Below are 26,397 nucleotides of genomic sequence, written 5' to 3'. Positions count from 1 at the left end.
CTCATAGGAAACTGTTCCCCCTGGGAAAGTGACACTTTTAGGATGTGTCCTTCTCAGCCTTGTTCCCTGGAGCCATCATAGGGCCAGACTCAAGCTGGGAAAATGTGATTTGCCACCGCATAAAAGCCGGGAGGGACATTAGGGGCGCATGTGTGGGTAGAAAATGAGTCCTTTGAGGAGCAGCTAAAGGGCAGGCCTTGGCCTGGATCAGCCAGCTACTGGGGCGGAGAGGCTTTGGAGTTTTTATGTAGTCGTGGCCGAGTGGTTAAGGCGATGGACTAGAAATCCATTCGAACCCGCGCAGGTTCGAATCCTGCCGACTACGACCTTTTCCACAAGCCTCCTGACTCATGCTGCTCTGACCTGCCCAGCCCTGCCACCCACAAAGTCAACCCTCCCTTATTATAGATAGTCAACATCAGCATCATCCCCAACAGTCCAGTGACTTCCCTAGGACCTGGTCTGCATCTCAACACAGTGCTCTTCTCTTTTCTCCGCTCCACACTGACTTTGCCTGACACCCTCTTTTTCTCTCTAATCCTCCCCCTGATGCACTGCCACTTTTCCTGCACTAGAAGCTGGCAACAGCCTTTGTGTCTCCAACAACTGTGCCCTTGCCAGCCCTGCTCCTCTCCAGTTCTGGACAAGGAAACTCAGTCAAACTGAGCTCAGATTCAAGAGCGTTCCTTGCCAAGCCCTCCATTCAAATCTGATCAAGTACTCCTGAGGACCAGGAGAGAAATACAGTTTCTTTGTGATGCAATCCCCAACGGGGGAGAGGGGTGTTGATGTCACATAGGGTAGGCTGGTTCTGAAGTCAGGATGGTGGCAGACAGAGAAGGGAGGGACTGAAAAGAAATTTTGACTAATTCTGGGCACATAGTGGGGTCCCATACACAGAGATTGACTGAAAAATCTGATTCATGGGTGGACTCATGTCTGTGACATTAACCAAGAAATGTGCTGCCTCTGTCCTGCTCCACCCTCACTGCAGCAGCCCTGAGTCTGTCTTCCTTAGTTTTAAAGGCAGGACATCTCCTTGGACCTCTCCCCTTCCCTTTTCTGACAACAGTTACTTCTGCCTTCTCTTATCCATTTTTTCCAGGAGCATAGCAATTTTTATTTTTCCAGATAAAATTTTCCTTTTTGGTTTTGAGGCCACACTTGGTTGTGCTTAGGACTCACTCACTCCTGGTTCTGTGCTCAGGGATCATGAGGGTTCTCAAGAGAACCATATGTGGTGCTGGACATCAAACCAGATTTGGTGGAAAGCAAGGCAAGGGCTTAACCTTAGTACTATCCTTCCGACCTCCAGAGAGGAATTATGTTTAAAGCACTGGCAGAGAGAGGGGGGGGGAGAGAGAGAGAGAGAGGAGAGAGAGAGAGAGAGACAGAGAGAGAGACAGAGAGAGAGAGAGAGAGAGAGAGAGAGAGACAGAGAGAGAGAGAGACAGAGAGAAAGAGAGAGAGAGAGAGAGAGAGAGAGAGAGAGAGAGAGAGAGAGAGAGAGAGAGAGAAACCTGCCCCCAAAAATCAACAATAAAAAGCTCTTGCCTTGCAGGTAATTGACCTAGGTTCAATCCTGTGTCCCCCAAATGGTTCCTTAAGTTTATCCAGGAGTGATCCCTGAGCAAGGATCCTTGATAAATAGTAAGCTCTGAGTACCACTGGATGTGGCCCAAAAAACAAACAAAAAATAAATAATTCTGTAATCTATTCTATTTTGCATTTCATTCCTATTGCATTAAAGCAGCCATTTTTTCATTATTCTCTTCTCTGGGTGAGACTTTTTTGAATAGTATTTGCAAATTACCTTCTTTTTAAATTTTATTTTATTTTTTTGCACATTACCTTCTAATGCCTTTTAATAAATCAGTAGATCATGCTGTTCAACTTTTTTTTTAACTTCTTTTTGCTAATTTATTATTATTTTTATTTAGGCACAAAATTATTTATTGCTGGAATTCATGCACACAATTTTCCAACACTGTTCCTGTATTGAGTGTCAATTTTCCTCCATCCCTTTTCCCTTTCACACCTACAACCTTCCTCCTTAACAGGTTTTTTAAGTTTAGTTATTTTTTTTTTAAGTTTAATTATGTTTAAGTTTGGTTATTGTCCTTTAGATTTCATATATTCAGTTTTGTTACTTTATTTTACGTATGTAATACGAGTTTAAACATTCATCTACGTGTATATTTAAAACATTGTAATTTCGTATTCTTTTTTTGGGGGGCGCAGATAGTTTTTATTGAAACGTGTTTAGAAAGATGTGAGAAGAGAGGCTTTGAGGCTACCTCTAGCTCAGGGTTTGTTTTTGTTTTTGTTTTTGTTTTTCCCAGTTAAGTGCTTGAGTTTTCTGGGTGCTGATTAGTGTAGGGAGGAGAAATGTCCTGGGGACCAGGGTTAGGCCTCAGGTATGAAAATATTCTTTTTCTAGTCTAGATAATCTTCTCTAAGTCATATACATATTTTCCTTGTAAGCATATTACAACTTCCCACTTTTATTTTGTTTTGGGGCCATATCCTGTGGTGCTCAGGGGTTACTCCTAACTATGCTCAGGGGACATTTTGGAATGCCGAGATCAAACCTGAGTCAGCAGCGTGCAAAGCAAATGTCCTACCTGCTGCGCTATCACCTGACCACCATAACTTCCCACTTTTGATATCCTGTAAAATGCATTGTGGCTTCTTTTTAGAATTTATTTTTTAGAACTTATAATTGTGATAAGTTGCTCTGTAGTCAACAAAGCAAAAGTCTCTTTTTAGTGGTTTTTCCTGTGCCTGAGGTTTTGATGCCACAGATTGAACTGGGATCTATTGTATGCAAGGCAAGTGTTTTAATCCCTGTAGATCTCTCAGGTACCAGGAATTGTCTTGTTCAAAAACTTTTATATATACCTTTTGGGTTTTCTTCCCTTTCCCTTTTTCTTGAGGGATGCCTATTATGTTAATTTTTTCTAACTCTTAGGATGATCTCTATTTTTTTTTTCTTTTTGCATTACTACACATCTTAATATATGGTGCCCCTTCTGTGCATTTCTTTGTCTTCCAAAGCCACAAGGTGTTCAAAATAAAGTGCTCCTTGTGAGAGAGATATTCCCGCAAGAAAACACACGGATTTAAATTGCAATCAGAGGGGAGTGGGAAATAAGACTGCTTTTTCCTGTGGAAAGAGGAAAAATCCTTTGCATCAACCTCAAGGACTATAATAAAGCTAGCAGAGGATGGTTTCGATCCATCGACCTCTGGGTTATGGGCCCAGCACGCTTCCGCTGCGCCACTCTGCTGTACAAGAACTAAGCTAGGCGCATTTCTCTCTTGGTTTAAACCCACCGATCCCAGCCTTTTGCAGGCCCAAGGTAGTTGATTTGCGCCTGTCCCTTAGGAGTTTCTTCCAAACGACTCCCTCATCTGTCTCGGCAATGCTCTCTGCCTCCTCCATCAGGCTCACCTGTGCGCTCTGTCTCCCCAACTTGGCTCCATCCATCACCGCAGAATCCACCCTAGACTTGATACTTGGGTAACATTGTACCATTTCGAAACACTAAAAGGTCGACAGTCAATGTAGATGAGAACCGAACTGATGACATCATAAAGCTATAAAAATCACACACACACACACACACACACACACACACACACACACACACACACACACACACACACACACGATGAAGAAAGTGAATTGAACTGATTTTTCTATGGTGGGGAATGGGTTTGCAGTGTGTTAGGAGGACATTCTGATGGCGATGTGGAGGGAACAGTATGTCTGAGATTCTCACAGGAATACTGTAGTTTTAGGGGCCTCAAATTAATTAATTCATTTCAAGAAATTAGTTTCTTTTTCCATCTAATTTACTTTATTTAAAGAGAAATGTATCACATATTTGTCATAGTTGATCAGAATACGTGTTTCTAGGTAAATGGGAGCAAAATGATTAAAAAATGAAAAGAGAGAAAAAAAGAGTACAACCAAGAAAATTTGTGAGAATTATTGTATCTCACAATGACATCTTTAAATCATTGTCAGAAGGTTTAGTTGCTAGTTAACCATTCTAGAATTAACAAAACATTCATTTGTTTCTGAACATTAGGTGGCTTCAGTTACACATTGGCATATAGCTTGGTGTGTTTCTAGAGGAATGACAATATTAAATAAATATGGAGTTGTCTCAGGCAAGCGGTCTAGGAATTCCAAGCCCTACTTCTGATACTGCAGCTTTTGCGAGACGTAGAGTCAGCTGCCAGGGCTTTGGAAAGTACAAGAAGGCAGTGGGAGGGTGGACTCACTCACTCCAAAAAAAAAAAAAAAAATCCCTGGTGATGCCAGCCCCAATACTGGCATACCTGAAATTTTGTCAGATTGGTGTCTCTGCAGAGAATCATAGAGGGGTGGTGAAAAGGGCCATTAGTGAAATGGTGATTGTGGGTAATGGATGCAGCAAGCATGGCTAAGACAGGGTGGGGACTTGGCCTACCCTCTCCTACTGAGTTTGCCAGTTTTCAGCTAAATTGCCAGGGTTTTTTTTTTTTTTTTTTTTTTTTTTTTGGTTTTTGGGCCACACCCAGCGTTGCTCAGGGGTTACTCCTGGCTGTCTGCTCAGAAATAGCTCCTGGCAGGCACGGGGGACCATATGGGACACCGGGATTCGAACCAACCACCTTTGGTCCTGGATAGGCTGCTTGCAAGGCAAATGCCGCTGTGCTATCTCTCCGGGCCCCCATGGCTTAATGGAAACCCCCCCCCCATGGCTTAATATTTTTTATGGCATAGTATTTATCTCTAGTGAGAATAGAATGAGTCTTTGAAAACTGACTGGGTACTGTCATGGTAGCTGAATTTATTTATGGGTGTGGTTTTGGCTGCCAGGATTTATGGGAGTATGAGAAGTGTGGGGAGGGTGCCCACACTCACTAAATCGTTTTTCAAATGCTGGAGCTTGAACCCAGGGCCTCATAAATACAAAGTCCCTGTTCTACATCCTTGACCAAGAATAAGATCTTTAATTTCTAGGGTGAGGTGGGATTTTGTGGGTGCACAAAATCAAGGTGTTCACAAATGCAACCAGGCTGAGGACACCCCTCTTCCTGCATGTAAGAATCTCCTTGATGTCACCTAATCACATAAGTAAGCTTTACCACCACCAAACAGCTTCAAAGCACAAAGTTGATAGAGAAACAACACCCTTGGGGCCAGATCCATGGTACAGTAGGGAGGGCACTTGTCTTGCATGTGACTAACCTTTGTTCTATCACTGGCACCTCATATGGTCCCCTGAGCCTGACAGAGCCAGAAGTAAGCACAGTTGGGTATAGCTTCAAAACAAAAACAACAACAAAAAGAAACACCATCTTTGGCACAGTGGCCTGAGTCACTCACATCAATCAGGAAACCAAAGTGGACAGTCCTGAAGGTTGTGGACTAGTGAGGCCAATTCATGAGCTCACAAGAAGTGAGATCTCTCAGGCCACATTTGGGATCATGGCTCTGAGAATCCAGGTTTATAACCAGAGGTGCTTCTCTTTGATTCCATTCCCCCTTGCAGAAAGAGTTTCCTGAGCATCATTTGAGTTTAGATTTACAAAGTTGGGACAGAAATATGGAAATAACCCTCTACAGAGACTTTTAAATTGGTGCCAAGAAAATGAAAGAGATGAAAAGACACATTCTACTATTTCCATCATTGAGACAGATGTTAGGCTGGAGAGACAATACAGAGGGGAGGATATGTGCCTGGCACACAGTAGACAGGGTTCCACCCCCAGAGCCCCACATGGTTCCTGAGCTTGCCAGGCCTGATTTTTGAGAGCAGAGTCAGGAGTAACCCCTGAGCACCATCAGGTCTGACCAAAAATAAACAATCCCCATTCCTCAAGTGATGTCATAACTGAGCACTGTGGACTTGGAAAGTTAAGAGATGACTCTCAGGCCAGAGGGATGATAGCACAGTGGAAGGGCATTTACTTTGCATGCAGTTGATTCGGGTTCAGTTTTTGGTGTCCCATATAGTCCACGTAGCCTGCCAAGAGTAAATTCTGAGAGCAGTAACCTAAAAAAAGAGCTTTGAAAGCTCACTTCTTCAACAGCCAAAGAAAAATCCTCGTTTGGAAGACAGATGTAGAAGAGCAGTAACAAGGCTGCTGCATTTTCTAGAAAATGTTCAAGCAAAGACACAGAAGTCAGTAGACCAAGGATGAAGCTTTTCCCAGGAGGAGACATACATTCCTTACAGAATCCTAGAGGCAGAACAGCAGGTCATGTTGGCCTCACATAGCTTGATTCTGTATCATGATCAGGGGATATGAGCTGAAATCTCCCCAGACCTGTGTGGAAGGAAGCATCCAGAATGTGAGGAGTGCATGATCTGTCCTATCTCTCCTTGCTCTTCTCTAAAAATTAAGTGTTTGGGGCACTACCTGGCAGTGCTCAGGCCTTACTTCCGGCTCACTCCTGGCAGTGCTCTTGGGACCTTGCTCATGAAACCTAAGGTCAGTTTCTTCACCCTTGCACTCTCTCTGATTCCTTTGGACAAATTTTAAAGTTGTGTACATTGGTTGACACTACATGGGCCACTTATCCCAGCTCTAAAAAGAGAATTCTGTTTTCACAGGGCCTGAAATATGCTCTTAGAATCTTTTATGTTCCCCACAGCCAAAATAGCCTTTGCACTAGATGTGAGTAGGAGAAAAATGATGATGAGTTTTGCAAAAAGATCAAATTCAGGGGGCCGGGCGGTGGCGCTAGAGGTAAGGTGCCTGCCTTGCCTGCGCTAGCCTTGGACGGACCGCGGTTCGATCCCCCGACATCCCATATGGTCGTCCCCCAAGCCAGGAGCAACTTCTGAGCACATAGCCAGGAGTAACCCCTGAGCATTACCGGGTGTGGCCCAAAAACCAAAAAAAAAAAAAAAAAAAAAGATCAAATTCAGGGACTGGAGTGATAGCACAGCAGGAAGGCTTTTGCCTTGCACATAGTTAACCCAGATTTGATACCCAGTATTTCATATGGTATCATGAACCTACAAGGAGTGATCCCTAAGAATGCCTGCGTGTGGCCCAAAACCTGAAATGGATGAAAATGATTGATTTCACCAGACTCAAGTCCAGGTCTTGGTAAAGAGTCAAGTAAGGTCTTAATGCCTTAGGACTGAACACTAAGCACTCACGACGGGACACCCCAGAACTTGGACCCCTCAGTTTCCTCAACTAAGTGCTTCTCCTGGCTCTGAAGTCTCTTTGGAAAGGGGCCTGACATGATATTTAATACCTCTTTGGATACTTCCTTGGATTTCCTGGCCCAGAAGGCTAAAGCCAAGTCCCGAGTGTAGCATTCTAGTGCTATGAGATATGTCTCATATCTGCAAGAAGGGTGAATTAATGCCACTGAGTAATAAAGGCAGCACAAAAAAAAAAAAAATAGAGCAAGGAATTCCTAGCAATGTTCTTTTTATAATGAACTTCCTGTTAATCCATATGTTAGTCTAATTTCTGAGGCTGGAATAAATTAAAACATCATCTTCTCTCAATCCCTCTCTGTCCACCACCATCCAAGACAGAACTAGTCCATCCTGTGTGATGTCAACCTCCCATTGGGGATTGCATCACAGAGAAAAGGTCATTCCTGCATTTCTCTCCTGGTCCCCAATGGTGCTTGATCAGACCCAGTTTGGAAGGGGGACTTGGCAAGTAGAGCACTTAAATCTGAACCCAGCTTGACTTGAGTTTCCTTGTCTAGGACTGGAGAGGAGCAGGTCTAACAAGGGCACAGTTGTTGGAGACACAAAGGCTGCTACCAGGGAAGCCCTCGGTGCATCAGGGTGAGGATTAGAGAGAAAATAAGGTGTCATGAAAGAGGATGTGGAGTGGGAAAGAGAAGAGCACCATGTTGAGATGCTCCTCCCAACTTGTAGGAAAGGACTGGACTGTTTAGGAAAGCGGGGACGAAGATGTTGACTTGGACCATAATAAGGGCAAGGAGGGTTGAATTTATGGGTGGCAGGGCTGGGCATGAATGTTAGCAGCATGAGTCAGGAGGCGTGTGGAGGAGAGGAAAAGGTGTCGTAGTCGGCAGGATTCGAACCTGCGCGAGGAGACCCCAATGGATTTCTAGTCCATCGCCTTAACCACTCGGCCACGACTACATAAGAGCTTCCAGTCCTCTCTGCCCTAGTAGCTGGATGATCCAGTCCAAGGCCGGCCCTTTAGCTCCTCCCTTAAGGACCCATTCTCTATCCACGCCCTTGTTCCTGATGTCCCTTCCAGCCTCTCACGCTGCGGCAAATAATCTCTCAGACTTGATGGGGGCCCTCTGATGGCTCCAGGGAACAAGACTAAGCAGGACACATCCCGAAAGTCTGACTTTCTCGGGGGAACAGCTTCTTATGAGGTTCCATGAGAGAGACACATAGCATCAGGGAGGTGATCTTAGGTTAGCTAATATGGTTACAATCATTTGGAAGGTTATGGTTTTAATCTACCACGTTATTACTAGCACTCACACACACCACCAAATGCCACGGCCCCCACCACCGTCCAGCCACCTCAAGCCTGATCTTTCTCCCTCTCCATTTGCCCCACTTCTGAAATCTCAGCTTTGTACTCTTTGATCTGTTTGACACTGACCAAATTTCTTTCTGCTGTTCCACAAAAAGTAGCTCATGTGGTCTTGGTGCTTCCCCATATGGCTTATGTTGCTTATTAATGTAGCATCTTCCAGTTCCAACCACATTAAACTGTGTGGTTTCATTTTTATCTCATAGGTGCATAATATTCCATTCTGTATATCTGTGACACCTGGATCCATTCATCTGTCATCTGACATTTGGTTGTTTTCATATCCTGCCAATTGTGCATTGCCATAATGAACATGTGTGTATATATTTTCAAATTATCATTTTTTGTGCAGTGGGGACACATGTCAAGAAGTAGAATCTCTGAGTCATATGGGAACTCTATTCTTACTTTCTGGAAGAATCTCTACACTGTTACTTCATAGAAAGGAACCAGATGACAGGGAATTTCTCTTCCACTGCACATCTGTCAACACCAGTTGCTTCTAGTCTTTCTTGGCCTATGCCTTGTTCACTGCTGCTTTGATTTGTATTTCCATGACAATAAGTGATGAACAAGTGTTCATATATATAAAAAACTTCATACATATGACAAAATGTTCATAGAGTGTATATTAAAATATCTGCCTAGTGGTTCATTGTAAGCCTTAAGATAATGATCTACTTCTCTCCTTTCCCCATTTTTGATGGGAGTAATTTTTTTTGTTGCTATTGGCACTGTTCTTACATTTATCATGGAACCATAATGGAAAGTCTTACTGCTGATCAAAGTAATGATGTATATCTCTATATACTGATAAGCATATACTGGTGTATTTTTTCTTGGTCTCATATGTTATTATCAGAGATTGCATACTGATTTATTACTATTGCTAAGCCTTAATTGAGTTTCATTAAAAAATTAAGATCACTGCTCAGAATTCTGAATGGAATTTACTTTGGGAAAAACAAGTTTGCTATAGATAACTCTTTGAAAGGTAGCCCTTTTTACAAAGGGAACCATCAGTCCCTCTAACTCTTCTCATGATTAGAATGCTTTTGTTCCCTGGCAGATGATGTCATCATCATACTATGGGGAAGAAATTAGTATGAGAGTTTGAACAATAGCATATTGAATTGCATGTGGCCCACCCAAATTCAAAATTTGGTATCTCATATGGTCCCCCCGATTCTGCCAGGAGTAACCTTAACCTCTGAGTGCTGCTGAGTATGGATCAAAAAAAAAATCAATATGAAATACTCCAGCCAAATATGGCACAAAATCAAATCAGAATGAAAAAGACGAAAAGAAATGGCTATCAACACCTAGTCAAAAGGTCAAACTCCTTCAAGAAACAAGAAAAGAATTTCCATACTATAAAAGGATGAAAGGACCCTGTTCTGTAGAAGATGTTAAAGTGAGGGCCAGAATGGTGATGCAAGTGGTAGGCCTTGCACGCGATAACCGAGGGCAAACCACGGTTAGATCCCCCAGAGTCCCATGTGGTCCCCCAAGCCAGGAGCGATTTCTGGGAGCATAGCCAGGAGTAACCCCTGAGCATCACTGGCTGTGGTCCAAAAACAAACAAAAAAACAAAAAAGTTAAAGTGAGAAGTGTGATCAAATATAGAATGGCATGGTCCTCTGCAGGTAGAAGTGGTCATTCAGGATGAGAAGGGAATGAGTACTGGGAAGTGATGCAGAAGAGTCTAGCAATTATGCCCACCAATGCTGTCATCATCATAAAGCTGGCCAGCTCCATAGTCACACTCTTTTCTCAAATGAGATGTAAACCAAGTCTTGAAAGATCATGGGTACACCAACCCAAAGCTGGCCATCTTGGGAGGAAAGAGCTGCCAAGCTCCTGCCTCCATCATCCAGAATCACCATTTTCCCAATAGCCCTGCATCATCACCCTTCTCTAATTCCCTTTGGGGACACAAATCTAACCAAACTTCAGGTATGCCAGTTTGTAGGCTGATATCACCAGTGCTTTGTGGAGTGAGTGAGGGCACCCTCTCCCCTGTATCATCCTTTTTCCAGGAATCCTGACAGCTGAGTACTCATCCCTAAAAGTCACAGTATCAATAATAGTGCTTTGAATTTCTGGACAACTTTATTTGATTCTGTCATCCTGATAGGAACACACCAACTTACCAGAATGGACAGCTAACTATCTGTCATTGTATTAATGACCTCAATGGAGATACAATAATTTCCACAAATGTGCTCACTACTGTATTTTCTTTTCCTTTTTTTTAAAAAAAGAAAAAGCTTTCTTTCTCCTCTTTATTTTTATTTATTCTTTTGGGACTGGGGAGATAGCATGGAGGTAAGGCATTTGCCTAGCATGCAGAAGAATGGTGGATGGAGTCCTGGCATCCCATATGGTCCCCTGAGCCTGCCAGGAGCGATTTCTGAGCATAGAGCAGGAGTAACCCCTGAGTGCTACCGGGTGTGACCCAAAAACCAAAACCAAAAAAAAAAAAAATTTTTTTTTATTTATTCTTTCTTTTTTTTCTATAACTTTGCTTTCACTTATCTAGAAACAAATGTATTACGGTCAATTTTCTTTAAAAAATTTTTTTAAATACAATTAGATGTTCATAAATGTCCTCAGGAACTACAAATTCTGGGACTCCATTATAGGCTTATTCAAGTCTTTCAGGTTCTGGACACAATAGCATCAAATTCGTCAGTGACTCCTTCACAGAATGAGCTCACTACAGCTTAGAATAAAGCAAAACAGCAACAGAAAACTGCAACCCACATAATGCAAAAGGCTCTGGGAGCCTGGGAATATCTACAGCAGAAGGGAAGATGGTTCCCAGCTCTGAATGTACTTCTGGAAGTCAGTGGGGCCCATAGAGTTGAAGTCATCTTTCAGCTAATGGGTCATAATATGAATCAATGTGACTCGAAAATGGCTACCAACCATGTCTAGGAAATTAGCATCATGATCTGCTTCAGACGTCTTGCGTCCCTAAGCAAAACCTTAGTGGGGTCAGAAAACCTTCACGGGAAGAAAGTGGATACACGAGCGAACGAATATGAAATATGAAATAATTGAGACCACACAAAATGCAATGTATGGGGACCCACGTCTATGAGACGAGAGAGACGAACTTTACTTTTCAGCTGATGACATTTTAAGCACAACTCTGGTATGCAAGGTAATTTCAGGGAAACAAAGGGCAAAGGATCATTAGGAGGGACAACACAATGGTACTGAACCCTAGAATCTACAAATCTATCAACTACCCAATAAGGTGAAAAGGATCCCTGTTAGTGAGGTAAGAGGAATCATTAGCTGGAGATGTTTTTGGGTTAGCAAGAAACAGGAAGAGAGAAACAGGTTTTGCAAGAAATGTTTTTGTAGTCCCCGGAAAATGGATTTTAGGAGAGATGGAAATTATTGTTTATCACCATGGAGCTAGAACCAGGAAAACATGCTGCTGGTGCCAGGCCATACTCGATCTAAGAGTTGCAAATAAACTAGCCAGCGGGGAGTTTTTGATACTGAAAATTTCTAATAAGACTGCAGGATGCTAAAGCCGAATTTCTGTAGTATAGCAGAAACGAATTAAAGGGGGATATTAAGTCACTACCATGTAAGAAGTATGACAGAAATATCGCCAGTGATCCATGCAGGGGTTAGTTGACTTCTCCAACGGGCATTCTGGCAGAGATATTTCTTGGGGAAAAACCAGACACTGTACCGGGAAAGCTGACCTCTGGTGTGTGTTAACCTTAAATGATGGAGACATACCTGTTACGGGTAGTGACAATGATCTCCTATAATTGTTACTTTAATGTCATTTCCTATGTCAAACAAACATGGAAATCATACAACTGGACTTGGTCAAACTTATGAATCTGGAATAAAATAAACTTTCCTCTCCTTTCAGTCCCTGCCTTCAAAGGTAAGACAGACTCAGGGCAGCTGGAGAGTTCTTGGATGTCACAGATATGAGTCTACCCATGAATTAGATTTTCTAGTCAATCTCAGTGTATGGGACCCCACTGTGTGCCCAGAACTTGTCAAACTTCCTTTTCAGTCCTTCCCCTCTCTGTCAGCCTCCAACCTGGACTCCAGAACTAGTCCACCTTGTGTGACATCAAACCCCTATTGGGGATTGCATCACAAAGAAACTCTCCTGCGTTTGTCTCCTGGTCCCCAGCAGTACTTGACCAGATCCAGTATGGAAGGGGGACTTGACAAAAAGAGCACTTAAATCTGAGCCCAGCTTGACTGGGTTTCCTTGTCTAGGACTGGAGAGAACTCAAGGGTATAGTTGTTGGAGACACAAAGGCTGGTGCCAGCTTCTTGTGCAGGAAAAACCATGGTGCATCAGGGTGAGGATTAGAAAAAAAGTGTGTCAGGCAAGGGGTGTGTGGAGTGGAGTGAAGAAATGAGCACTGTTTTGAGATGTGTATACCAAGGCCTAGGGAAGTCACTGGACTCTTGGGGAAGGCGGGGATGATGTTGACTAGGACTCTAATTAGGTGGAGAGGATTGAGTTTATTGGGTGGCAGGGCTGGGCATGTATGTAGCTGAGCATGAGTCAGGAGGCATGTGGAGGAGAGGAAAAGGTGTCGTAGTCGGCAGGATTCGAACCTGCGCGGGGAGACCCCAATGGATTTCTAGTCCATCGCCTTAACCACTCGGCCACGACTACATAAAAATTACAGAGCATCTCTGCCTTGGTAGCTGGAAGATCCAGTCCAAGGCCGGCTCCTTAGCTTCTCCCCAAAGGGCTCATTCTCTACCCACGCACTTGTCCCTCCCAGCCTCTCACGCTGTGGCAAATCTCATTCTCCCAGGCTTGTGTGAGGCCCTATGATGGCTCTAGGGAACAGGACTGAGCAGGACACATCTGAAAGTCTGATTTTCCCAGGGGAGAGGCAGCTTCTTAGGGAGACCCATAATATAACATCAGGAGGTGATCTTAGCTTAGCTAATATGGTTACAATCATTTGAAAGTTAATGGTATTAATCTACCACATTGCAAAAACCAAATGCCATGGCCCCCAACACCAGCCAGTACTGCAGGGCTAAAACTAACTTCCTAAGTTCTGGTTTTGAAAGAGATAAAACTTATATGAAAGAGGTACAGACTTATACCTAGTAAATTCAACAGCCCAATACTATCCTGGCCAAACCTTTTTGGAGTGTAGATTAGTTAGCAGGTATTCAAAGTGACTAGGGGAAGTCCCTGAAGCAAAGTAATCCTTTCTGTTACAAACTGCTATGGTGTTTAAAGACAAGGAGAGAAGAAATTGTTTTTTGGTTTTTTTGTTTGTTTGTTTGTTTGTTTGTTTGATGCTGAGTATTCCAGGTAAAGATAAATTTAATCGGGGCCGGGAAGGTGGCGCTAGAGGTAAGGTGTCTGCCTTGCAAGCGCGTAGGACGGACCGCGGTTCGATCCCCCGGCGTCCCATATGGTCCCCCCAAGCCAGGGGCGATTTCTGAGTGCATAGCCAGGAATAACCCCTGAGCATCAAACGGGTGTGGCCCAAAAAAAACCAAAAAAAAAAAAAAAGATAAATTTAATCAGGGCTATATTGCCTGTAAAAATCCTTAAGTTAGGATGAGAAAGGTTTAACTATATACACAGCAGAAGGGATTTATATATATAAATATATATATATATACATATATACATATACATATATATCAATTAAATCTTTGTAGTAAAGAAGGCAGGATGTCAGTTTTATTAATAGAACATCTCATTCAATAATCCACACTGAGAGGGAAGTTCAGTGGGCCTATTGGTGAGAGATTTCTGAGGAATTTTTGATCAGCTACCTACGCTAAGGTTATGAACATCCAAGCAGGTCTTCTGACAGACTTCCTCTAGAAATATTAAGATTCCTTTTTTTTTTTTTTTTTTTTTTTTTTTTGGTTTTTGGGCCACACCCGGCATTGCTCAGGGGTTACTCCTGGCTGTCTGCTCAGAAATAGCTCCTGGCAGGCACGGGGGACCATATGGGACACCGGGATTCGAACCAACCACCTTTGGTCCTGGATCGGCTGCTTGCAAGGCAAACGCCGTGCTATCTCTCCGGGCCCAAGATTCCTATTATGTTAATGCTGTGACACCATTGTGTGCCCAGAATTTGTCAAACTTTCTTTTCAGTCCCTCCTCTCTCTGCCATCATCCTGGACTCCAGAACCAGCCCACCCTGTGTGACATCAAGCCCCACATTGGGAATTGCATCACAAATAAACTCTTTCCTGCATTTCTCTCCTGGCCCCCAGCAGTATTTGATCAGACCCAGTTTGGACGGGGAACTTGGCAAGTAGAGCACTTGATTCTGAGCCCAGCTTGACTGGGTTTCCTTATCTAGGACTGGAGATAACCCAGGGCATAGCTGTTGGAGACACAAAGGCTGCTGCCAGCTTCTTGTATAAGAAAGGTCATCGTGCATCAGGGTGAGGATTAGAGAGAAAAAAGTGTGTCAAGCAAGTGGGGTGTGGAGTGGGAAAGAGATCAGCACTGTGTCTGGATACCTGTGCCAAGTCTTAGGGACATTACTGGATTGTTCGGAAGGCGGGGATGATGCTGAGGAAGACTATAATAAGGGTAGGCTTTGGAGCGTTGAGTTTGTGGGCGGTAGGTCTGGTCAGCATAGCATGAGTCAGGAGGCGTGTGGAGGAGAGGAAAAGGTATCGTAGTCGGCAGGATTCGAACCTGCGCGGGGAGACCCCAATGGATTTCTAGTCCATCGCCTTAACCACTCGGCCACGACTACATAAGAGACTCAGTGTGTTTCTGTGCCAGTAGCTGGATGATCAGCACAAGGTCGGTCCTTTAGCTCCTCCTCAAAGGATTCATTCTCTACCCAGGCACTTGCTCCTAATGTCCCTCCCAGCCTCTCATGCTGTGGCAAAACCCATTCTCCCAGGCGGCCCTATAATAGCTCCAGGGAACAAGACTGAGCAGGACACATTCTGAAAGTGTGGCTTTCCCAGGGGAGCAGCTTCTTATGGGGGACCCATGAGAGACACAGTATCAGGGAGATGAGATTTATCTATTATGGTTATTATAATGTTTAACTTTGTAGTATTAATCTACAACATTATTGCACACACACATATCCAAATGTCGTTTTCCCCTACCCCCACCCCCATCTGGCCACCTCAGGCCTAATCTTTCTCCCTCCTAGCTTCCCCTACTGCTGAGATCTCAGCTTTGAACTCCCAGGTGTAGGGATTTGACCCTGTTTAACACTGTCCCTTTTGTTTCTGCTATCCCACAGAGCTCACGTGGCTTGGTGCTTCTCCATCTGACTTATTTTGCTTAATTTGACATCTTCCAGTTCCATCCACATTAAACTATATGCTTTTGTTTTTTCTTATAGCTGCATAATATTTTAATCTGTATATATGCGACCATTCATTTGTTGTTGGGCATTTGGGTTGATTCCACATCCTGTCAATTGTATGTAGTGTCAGAACAAATATTTGTGTGTATATCTTTTAAAATGAATAGTTTTGTATTGTTGGGGCAGATGTCCAGAAGCAGAATCTCTGGGTCATATGAAAACTCTCTTCTTACTTTCTGGAAGAATCGTCCCACCAGATGAAAATTCCCCAGCAGTGAATGTGAGTTCCTATTCCAGAGCATACCTATTGCTTCCTGTATTTCTTGTACTAATCTATGTTCACTGTCACTCTGATTTGTATTTCTATAATCATAAGTGATGATGAACATGTTCCTGAAGCATGTATTTAAAAATCTACCTATTGATCAACTATGTGCCTTCAGATAATTGTCTCTTCCTCTCTTTCCCCATTTTTATGAGATTATTGCTTTTTGTTGCTATTTTTGCTGTTCTTACATTTAATGTGGAAATCTAATGGAAAGCCCTACTGTTGCTGAAAGGAATGAGCTACACATATATGTACTGAAAAATATGTGCTGGTGTTTCTTTCTTGGCCTATTGTAACAAGACCAGAGATTATATATTCATTTAGTGCTATTATTGCTAGGTCTTAGTCAAATTTTATTAAACAACTTAGATCACTGCTCAGAATTTTGTATGGAATGTACTGTGTGTAAAACAAGTCAAATTTTATTATTATCTTTTTGAGAGTTGTCCCTCTCACATCATCAAGCCCTCAAACTCATAATTTGATGATGATCATCAACAGATGATGAAAAACTGTGATGAAGAAACCAGGATGAGATACTCCAGCCAAAGAGGGCACAAAACCAAACCAGAATGGAAAAGACTAAAATAAAATAAGATAAACTACAAAGGCTATTAACATTGAGGTCAAATGTTCAAGAATCTTTCAAAAAATAGGAAAAGAACTTCCATGCCACAAAAGGACAGATGGACCTAGTTCTGTAGAAGAAGTGAAAGTGCAAGCAAGTGTAGAATGTGATAGTTCTCTGGGGACAGAAGTGGCCATTCAGGAAGAGGAGGGAGTGCTAGGAGGTAATGCAGGAAAGAGTGTTGTAAACCTCAGTGCCTAAAGGAAAAAGGAAGAGGTATTTTCCATGGAGGCAGGCTGAGGGGTTTGAGGGAATCAGAGGACATTGGTGGAGGGAAGTGGACACTGGTGAAGGCTGGGTGTTGAACGTTGTTTGCCTGAAACTCAAAGTAAACTTTATACTTCACAGTGACTTAATTAAAAAAAAAAAAGTGGGCGAATGGACTGTGATATACTGGTACAACAGGATTACTGAGCAGTTATCACAAATGGATAAAGGATGCAGGCAAGAATGAATGACAGGCAGTGTCTTGCACCCCAAAGAAGTTATTGTTTTTTTAGCAATATATACATACATGTGTGTGTCTTATTAGCAGACCCGTAAGATTGCTTACAGTCTCATACTCTGTGTTGGAAATTAAAATATACAAGTTAAAAAAAAAACGAGTGTAATCAAACTAAGCACTGAAGATTTAACTTCTTGAGGGTACCAGTAATTTCTCTGTCATACTTTAAGTGGTGACCCATTCAGAATTCTCTAAAAAGAAAAAAAGCTTATTCCCTTCAATTGACACTTTTCTGAAAATAAATGATCACAGAGACATCCTAGTTTACGATTTAAAACCATTTCTCCGGAATATATTCATCATAGACAACAGTTCTAGGACCAAGCAAGAAGAAAATATTCAGAGATCTTGACCTGCTACCATCAGGGGGGTGTCAGGTTTAGGCAAACCTGATGTTCAAGAAAAGCAGAAAAGGGTGTCAGATTCTTTCACACCCGAGAAGGATCAAAAACCCCTTTATTTCAAATACAACTGGATATCCACAAATATCTCTCAGGACCTACACATTCTGGTCCCCTGTCAAGGGCATGTCCCAGTCTTCCAGGCTTGCTACAGAATAGCATCAAGTCCATCAGCAGCTTCTACCAGCTCACTACATCTTAAGATAAAGTAACACAGAGACAGAAAACCCCAACCCCAATAAAGGCCAAAGACTCTGGGGGTCTGGGAATGTGGTGGGTGTGGTATTCCAACAAGAGAGAAGATGGCTCCAGCTCTGACAGTGCTGCAGGAAATCAGTAGACCCTACGGAACTGGAGTCACCTTCCACTTTCTGGGTCCTGTTCTTTGTTTATGCACTTTATCCCAGAGTAACAGCCAAGCACACCTCGTGGAGAATTTTGAAAGATGAGAAGGAAAAGCAAAAAAGGAAGAGCTACAGGTTCCACCGAGATTTGAACTCGGATCGCTGGATTCAGAGTCCAGAGTGCTAACCATTACACCATGGAACCACATGGAGATATGTCGGGCCAGCGCTACCCTCGTAGGCCAAATGCCCCTTGCAGATTCGGGACACCCCAAATCTTGCTTTTGCCGCTCCTTTTCGGGCGCACTTCCCTGGCTCACTGTCTGCAGCGCTGCAGCCGAGGATGCCCGGGATGGACTCGTCCCGAAATCGGGGCACGCTTGTAGGTTAACGTTAGGGACACGCAAACGACTGGGACCGCCTTTTACATATACACACGCAAACACACCGGTGGGGCCAGGGGACCCCCACGAGGGACGCCCCCACGCAATGACAAAAGGTAATTGCACCATGACCGGCTGAGCTTCCCAGGCCTGTCTTAGGTGGATTATTTTCTTCTTCATTTGACAGACAGTCCCACAGAGGATCAACCACTGTCCAGCTGTTTTGATGCAAATTTTCTTTTCAAATGGGCTTTACCTCAGCTAGGTAAACAGGTAAACAGGCCAACACCAGTAGGCCTGTGCAATTAGGATAGTAGATTACTTGATATAAATAGGGACCATGGCATATTACTTCTGGGGGTGTCCTTCCTCCAAACCCTTAAATATACTTCAATTTTAAGGAAAAGGTCAAAGTCCAAATGAGGGACATTCTCCAAAAATAGCTAAGTATACTCAAAGCTATCAGCTCTGCAAAACATTGGATGGCAGTAGAATTTTGAACAGAATTCCAGAGCAGAAAACAAGCCAGTAGGCAAAAAGAAAATTGGAGAAACTTTTAGATTTAATAGTACTATATAAACAATTGTTCATTAATTATAGGTGTGCACTATTCATGTAAGAGTTTAATAACAGGGATGTGGAAGAGAAGCTAGAATAAAACCCTTCTCTCTTCCTCTTTTGTTTTGCATTGGTGGTGTTGAGTGCTGGGGAGACCATCTGGGATGCCAAGGATCAAACAGAGTGCAAGGCCAGCGCCCTCCCCACTGTCATATGACTCTGGCCCTACTAGTCAATCTACCAAAAGTAGAAAAATGAGAAGCACGACATCTTATTTATCCATTCTTAAGGCTGGGCAAAGATGAAAAGGTGAGAAATCACAAAGTTACAAGAACAGAACAAATGAGCAAGACTGATCAGGTTGTATGAACAGGAATGGGGTCATGAAAAAAATACTAAATGGTCTGTAGCTTCAAGGAAATTGCATTAATAACTGATTGTCCATCTTAGTAGCCACTGTGTCAAATGAGAAATGTCCTCCTATAGAAACAAAGTCCATGTCCCATCACAGATAAAAGCTTTGGAGAAACTGGATTCGGTGCAGTCTCTTTGGGCAAAAGCCAGGTCGTGTCTGCGTGCATAAGTAAACTGCACCTCTCCATCTCACCAGTGCCAATCTTTCTTGGTCAGGTTTCTGGAACATGTACTACTCATGGGAAGAAGAACAAAAATGTGTGTCAATGAAATAATTTTTTCAGTGCCTTGATGGAGAACCCCAATTCTCTGCTGTGGGGTGTGCATGGTCTCCCCACCATCCTAGGAGACCTGGTGCCTCCCCCGCAAGATGCCAAGCAGGGCCCTGCCCTTGCAGACTGCCCTTGCCCTGCTGAGATGTGACTTTTATGCTGACAGGAGACCATGAACCAGACAAAGCTGCTGTGTGAAAACTGGTTTGATTTCTCATGTTCACATACAGTCATTTAAACTGATTGTTTGGTTGGGTTTTGGTTAGTTGGGTTTGGGTTGGTTGGTTGGGTTGGGTTAGCTGATTAATCAGTTGGTTGAGCTTGTGTTGGTTGAGTTTGGGTTGACTGGCTGGGTTTGGGTTAGTTGGGTTTAGGTTGGTTGATTGGGTTTGGGTGGATTGGTTGATTTGACTTGGGTTGGTTGGTTGATTAATTGGTTGGGTTTTGGTTGTTTCGTTGTTGTTTTACAACCCTGCCTGTCAAGTAACTGCTTTCTGATGAAGAGCACCTAAATCGGGATTCCGCAACACCTGAATCTTCTGGTCCTGGCATTGAACTGTATGAACACCACCAGGGGCTCTGGTGGTTTCTGGCTTCTCATTGAGTTTGTCCAAGAGACAAATGTTTAGTTGTTCTATTCATTCTCTGGTTCAGTCACGTTCATTGGAGTCTGAACCCCCCAGGAGAATGTCCTGACCCTCCAGAAACCCTGGCATATTGCTCTCTCCCCAAATCTCTAGTGTCAGTGTCAGTGTCCCTTTCCCCTTCACAAACTTTTTCCAAAATACAATCTTAAGTATTTTTTTTGAAGGGGGCACAGAGCTCAGTCCTGGCTCTGTCCTAGGGCAAGGCAAGTTCCTGACCCACTGTCATATTTCTTCAACCACCAATAAATACTCTTTACTGACTTCCCGAAGTGTTTTCCGATGGTTCTACCCAAAGTAATTAGACCACCCACTTTCCCATTTCTCATTTCTCATGCTATTTTCATTGTTCTGTTATTGTAGACTAAAGGCATCACAAATGGGGGCCGAGCAGTGGCGCTAGAGGTAAGGTGCCTGCCTTGCCTGCGCTAGCCTTGGATGGGCCGATGTTCGGATGGGCCACTGTTCGGTCCCCCGGCGTCCCGTAGGGTCCCCCAAGCCAGGAGCAACTTCTGAGTGCATAGCTAGGGGTAACCCCTGAGCATCACCGGGTGTGGGCCCCCCCCCCAAAAAAAAGTATCACAAATGCAAATGTCTTTGACCACACATGCTTTCTTTTTGTTTAAATAAATGCCTTAGCATAATGACTTGGCTCAGACCTAAGAAGAATGGGCATTGCCCATACTCCCCTGAACCACTGACCATCTACGAAAAGAGCCACAATTGTCTATAACACCACCAGGAAGCAAACCTCTACTAGGGAAGACCCAACCACTACTCTAGCATTGACTTACTCCGAAGAGTGTTCTCTTAACATCCATAGGACTCAGCAACAGCAACAACCTGCTTGCAGGGCAGAATGCTCCACATCTAATGGTGAGATGAAACTAGGGGACACTCCACATCATCCTGACTTCAATGAAGGAAATGCACAGAAACCAGAATCTTTAACTACAGAAACCTGACACCAACAACAGCTAATGTGCGAAAACTTTCACTGGGACCACAGAGAATGACTCAGGTTGGACAATCTATTATGCCTGGAACGGAAAGTCAGTTTTATACCAGAAAACTTCAGGGATAAGGTCTCCTTGTATTTAGGCGAAGGCTTTTTTTTTTTTTTTCTTTCCATTTTCCCCATATTTTGCTGGGCCTATGCAAACAACAATAATTGCCTCTCTCTCTCTCTCTCTCTCTCTCTCACTATTATTACTGTCTTTTAACTCTTATCCTTTGTGTGTGTGTGTGTGTGTGTGTGTCCCAATTCTCAATACAGACCAGGCAAAGGGCCTGGGTTGAGGTGTATATGGGGTGCATTTACTGTACCTCCTCTTTCTATATAGTCAGTGTAAAGAACACAGCCTGTGGTAAGAATTGGGAGGCCTTATCTTATCTTTTTTTTTCTTTAAAAAGAAGATTTACTAAACTTTCTGCTGGTGCTTTAAAGAATTCATTGTGATTCAAAAATTTTCAAAACTATACTTGCTACTGAACTTTTTATTCTTTTCTTTCTCTTCCATCTCTTTAGTTTTTCTTTCAATTTTCTATTTTTTTAAGTCATGTTGCTTTTGGTCTTCCTAAAACAAATGCATTATGATCATTTATGTCAATTATGTAGTGCATTTTCTTTAAATAAATTTATAAACTTAAAAAAAGTGCCTTAGAAGAGTTCTCCAAAGGAGTTTACCTGCCCAGGATAGTAATAAGTTCTAAGTGCCAGAGAAGGTAGAATCTGTTAGTGTTCAAGTTACAACAGGATTGGGAAAAGGGGCTCGATTAGCTTCCCAGGGCTCTGGTAACAAATGACCACAAATGGGGTGTCTGAAAACTATAGGTTTATTCTCACAGTTGTAGAGATGAGAAATTCATGTTCAGGATGTGTGCAAGGTTGGTTCTTTCTAGAGGCGCTGAAGAAGAATTTGTTCCATAACTTGCTCCTAGCTCCTGCTTGTTGGCAAAGATCCTTGATGTTCCTTGGCTGGGAACTCCAATCTCTACCTCTCTCTCACACAACAGGGCTTCTGCCCCTGCATGTCTGTGCTTTTGTCTATCCCCAAATCTCCTCAAGTCCATAGATGTTGGGCCAGTGCCAATCTACTGTGATCTCACCATAAATTTACTTCTTTGGAAAAGACTATTTTCAAATATGCCATGTTAGCAGGAACTACAGATTTGAATTTCAGTGTCTTTCCCTGGGCAATATGGGAACAAGTTTCTTTTTGCCCACTCCAAATAAAGCAGACTTGGAGGCTCTTAACATGAAAAGTTTGCCATTTGTATTTGAAAGTCTTCCTAAATATACTTAGTGCTTTGCCAAAGCAAGTCTATTCTCCAAATTCAATTACAGTTCCCAAAATCCTGTTCAAAACAATTACAGTTGTTTAGTCTCACCGAAACAAGTCTAAACCCAAAGGTAATACTTAAGAGAGTTGAATTCAGTGTGGCTGTTAACAATTTCTTGGGGGGCATGGTGGGGAGAAAGGTAATGTCCTCTGCTTAAAACTATGTTTGAAGATGTTTCTCTCCATTGTCCCAAATACTCCAGACTTTTCCCCCTTATAGAGAACTAAGTAAGAGGTGTCCTAATGTGCTGAACCCTCTTTCCTCAAGTTCCTTTACCCAGAGCCCTGCTAAGTTGTGTTTCAATCTGTTCTATTAAGGAAAGGAAAAAAGCAAAATCAGTTTATAATCATTAAAGCTTTCTTCACGGGGCCGGCGAGGTGGCGCTAGAGGTAAGGTGTCTGCCTTGCAAGCGCTAGCCAAGGAACAGACCACGGTTCGATCCCCCGGCGTCCCATATGGTCCCCCCAAGCCAGGGGCAATTTCTGAGCGCATAGCCAGGAGTAACCCCTGAGCATCACCGGGTGTGGCCCAAAAACCAAAAATAAAAAAAAAAAAAAAAAAAAAAAAAAAAAAAAAAAAAAAAAAAAAAAAGCTTTCTTCAGATCTCATTATAGAATATAATCACATTAGCATTCATGAGAAGTTGATTGAGACAGGTAGTCGTGGCCGAGTGGTTAAGGCGATGGACTTGAAATCCATTGGGGTTTCCCCGCGCAGGTTCGAATCCTGCCGGCTACGGTTTTGATTATAATAATGAGTATGTATGGTACCTGCCCAGAGCCAGACTTTGCATTTCAGTTTAATCAAATCAGAGTCCATGAAGGATCCCAGGCACCATAACAAAAGAAAAACAAAAAAACACTTAACTGGATATGAACTGGATCCAGGGATGATTTTGGGTATGTTCTTTGTTAGGATAATCTTCTTCGTTTAGTAGTTTTAGTGCCACTTGAAGATGAAGAAACTGGGACTTGCTTAACTTGCCAACCCTGTACAGTGACATGTCAGGGAGGTCAGGACTTAATCTTAAGTGAGGCTTAAAAGTGAGGTACTTTTCACAAGTACCACCAGACATCACACTTTTCCAATGAGTGGTTTGTAGGCCTAAGTTCAACAGTTTATAGAAATGATTTTACTATCAGCCTCTAGTATAAGAATGGATCACACACATTCTTCCAAGTGCTTTGTGCCCGTTCCATGTATGATCCTCAAGCCTTCGTATCAAGTAACTACTCTCATCTCACAAATCTAGAAACAAACCCTTAGCAGTCAAATACAAAAAATCTGATGAATCTCACCCAACTAAGAAGGGGAAGGACTGATCTTAGAAGGATATTTCTTCTAATGTCAGAAAATCAACCAGGCCAGGGGACTCGGAGGGTGATTTCAGGTGATAAATGTTGCTGATGCCAGCTGGAAAAATGAGTGTATAGCCTGATCTCTGAAGCAGAGTCTGTCTCTACAATAAAGTCACAGTAACTAGACTGAGCATTTGTTTGCTCAAATTCAGGAAAGGTCCCTCCAGTGTAGTGAGGCCTGACTGTTTCTGAGCAACAATGAGAGGTACTATAGCTTTGCATGAATGATTCACTTCTAATGGGCATTGCGTCTTCTCAGCCTGAAAATCTCAAAGCTCAATAAAGGGCAAGGTTTGTTCAAGCACAGAAGTTGGTGAATATTCTGCTAGAATATTTCTAGCTTGGGAGTAAAAGCAATATTGCCATTGAATCTCAGCCATGACCAGCAGGGAAGGCTAAATTGAGGTTATCAAACTGGTAGTGAGTCTCATTCTGAGAGTTTCTGTGTTTCTAAAGGAGGCACCAGAGAAGAGGACCTGTAAAAGTGTGTGTGTGGTGATGGTAGGGGTTAGCCTAAGCCACAGGAGCGCTTTAGAACAGTGCGGCTCAGGTCAGAAATGACTAATGGAGGTCTGTAAACTCATGCATTGATGAAGATGGTTGTCAGAGGCTGAGTAGTTTATTGGGCTGTTTTAGTTCTCTATAGTTTAGTTGTGTGTGACACCATGGTAGAGTCTTTACAAATTTTGGTTTGGTTGTTCAGCTATTCGGTCTCAAACATGGGTAGAAAGGGGGGCCAAACCACAGAGCATGAAGATGTAGAATTGTGAAGTGAAAAGTAAACATTGGATCAAGCAGAGAAAAGCTCACCAAGTGCAGAAGAAGCAGAGATTCTGAGAGCACCGACTGTCCAGTAAGTCCACCTCACCTGTCCGGCCCTTCCTGCCTTCCCTCCGGCACTGCCTGATGCTATCTAAGTGGACCATGGAGTCCTTTCAGAAAACACCTTTATGGGAAAATTCAGAGACATGGTGTTTGAGTTTCCCATCAAGAAAAAATGGGGGGTTATGGGCAGAGAACTTGGAGTAGAAAAGAGAAATGAAAGAGGAGGAGGAAGAGAGTGCAGGAAGGAAGAAAGCCAGGAGATGGGACCGATGGAGAGAGAAAAACACACAAGGCTGCCCAATGTGGGGGTGTCCTTAGCCCTCCTGACTCACCATCTGCAGCCCCCAGTTCTTTCTCTGTCCCTAGCTGTCTGTCTCTGTCTGTGTCTCTGTGTCTCTCTGTCTCTGTCTCTTTCTTTCTCTCTCTCTCTCCCCCTCTCTGCCTTCTTATTCTTTCCAACAGCCAGGGCATAGGGAGACAGTGCACAGGGCAGGGGAGAGCTGATGCTTTGCTGGCCAGAGACCAAGGGGTTGGGTCCCTAGCACCACCCTATGGGTTTCACACACAACCCATCCCTGCAAAACACACAAGCAACTTCCAAAACTGCTCCAGAGATCAAGCCCATGTCTCCACAAAGACATTACACCAGTTCCATCTCTGTCCCCAACAGACCATGGACACAAAAGATGTGTCCACATACGGTAAGTGCCAGAAAGCAGAGTGTAGATTAGGTTCTGTTGTCTACTTGCTGTAGTTATATTCCATACCATCCGCAACATGACAAAATTGTTTTATTTTGTTTTGTTTTAACCAGGTAAACAAAGGTAACTGTAGTTACATATGTATGATTCAAGATTTAGCTTACAAAGGGCAAATGTTTTGTTTTGGTTTTGCAAGTGACTGAACCAATTTCTAGTCCCAGTTAAGAGCCACAGACTTGAAGACCCTGGGCCTCACCTATCTTTCACCCACTACTCTAGCAGGTGAATAGCTAGGTGGCTGATCTGATGAGTCAACCAGTCGGGCTGAGGCATGTGGGCAATCTGTGAGTGAAACTGAATGCACTTGGAGTCATCAGAGAAGGGCCCTCTTGAACGCGGTGGCCCTGCCTGAGCTACCCATGTTAAATAGTTTCTTTACCACGTGGACTCTATTCCATTGGTTTATTAGTGCACCCCACTGCATCGATCTGCTAGAGACAGAAAAATGGGTGCTACCACTTTCAAAAAGACAATAATAGTTAACTCCACAGTTCTGATCTGTATTCACAGCACATGGCCAGGAGCTTCAGAAGACATCACTGTTGGTGGTTCCTACAAGGCCCTGGAACTCAAACTTCTCTTCCAGCAAATCTGTTAGCACTTTGTCATTTCCATACATTTGAGCTGCGTCTTGTGGAGGCTATAAACCGGGGACACCAGTTTAGAAGTTACCCAGAAGGGGGAAAACATACATAACAGTCCCAAACTGGACTAAGCCTGAATAATCGAAGCAGGGTTTATGTGCAGTG

General features: G+C 43.2%; 1 protein-coding gene and 8 non-coding genes across 9 annotated transcripts in view; 3 read left to right on the top strand and 6 right to left on the bottom strand.

The window, feature by feature from the left end:
* The window catches only part of LOC125996117 (histone H2A type 1-B), a 949,462-nt gene that overhangs the window by 106,267 nt on the left and 816,798 nt on the right, over positions 1–26,397 (top strand). The gene's annotated exons all lie outside the window — the stretch shown is intronic.
* On the top strand, positions 248–325 carry TRNAS-AGA (transfer RNA serine (anticodon AGA)). The gene has a single exon. It is a non-coding gene; the product is annotated as a tRNA-Ser (tRNA).
* On the bottom strand, positions 3,219–3,290 carry TRNAM-CAU (transfer RNA methionine (anticodon CAU)). Its single transcript has one exon. It is a non-coding gene; the product is annotated as a tRNA-Met (tRNA).
* TRNAS-AGA (transfer RNA serine (anticodon AGA)) lies at positions 8,063–8,144 on the bottom strand. The gene has a single exon. It is a non-coding gene; the product is annotated as a tRNA-Ser (tRNA).
* On the bottom strand, positions 13,150–13,231 carry TRNAS-AGA (transfer RNA serine (anticodon AGA)). Its single transcript has one exon. It is a non-coding gene; the product is annotated as a tRNA-Ser (tRNA).
* Positions 15,230–15,311, bottom strand: TRNAS-AGA (transfer RNA serine (anticodon AGA)). Its single transcript has one exon. It is a non-coding gene; the product is annotated as a tRNA-Ser (tRNA).
* TRNAQ-CUG (transfer RNA glutamine (anticodon CUG)) lies at positions 18,224–18,295 on the bottom strand. The gene has a single exon. It is a non-coding gene; the product is annotated as a tRNA-Gln (tRNA).
* Positions 21,613–21,745, bottom strand: LOC125996885 (small nucleolar RNA SNORA51). The gene has a single exon (XR_007491546.1). It is a non-coding gene; the product is annotated as a small nucleolar RNA SNORA51 (small nucleolar RNA).
* TRNAS-UGA (transfer RNA serine (anticodon UGA)) lies at positions 23,361–23,442 on the top strand. The gene has a single exon. It is a non-coding gene; the product is annotated as a tRNA-Ser (tRNA).

The sequence above is a fragment of the Suncus etruscus genome, chromosome 18, assembly GCF_024139225.1.
Source record: "Suncus etruscus isolate mSunEtr1 chromosome 18, mSunEtr1.pri.cur, whole genome shotgun sequence".
Taxonomy (NCBI): Eukaryota; Metazoa; Chordata; class Mammalia; order Eulipotyphla; family Soricidae; genus Suncus; species Suncus etruscus.
This window is presented reverse-complemented; position numbering and strand designations above follow the sequence as displayed.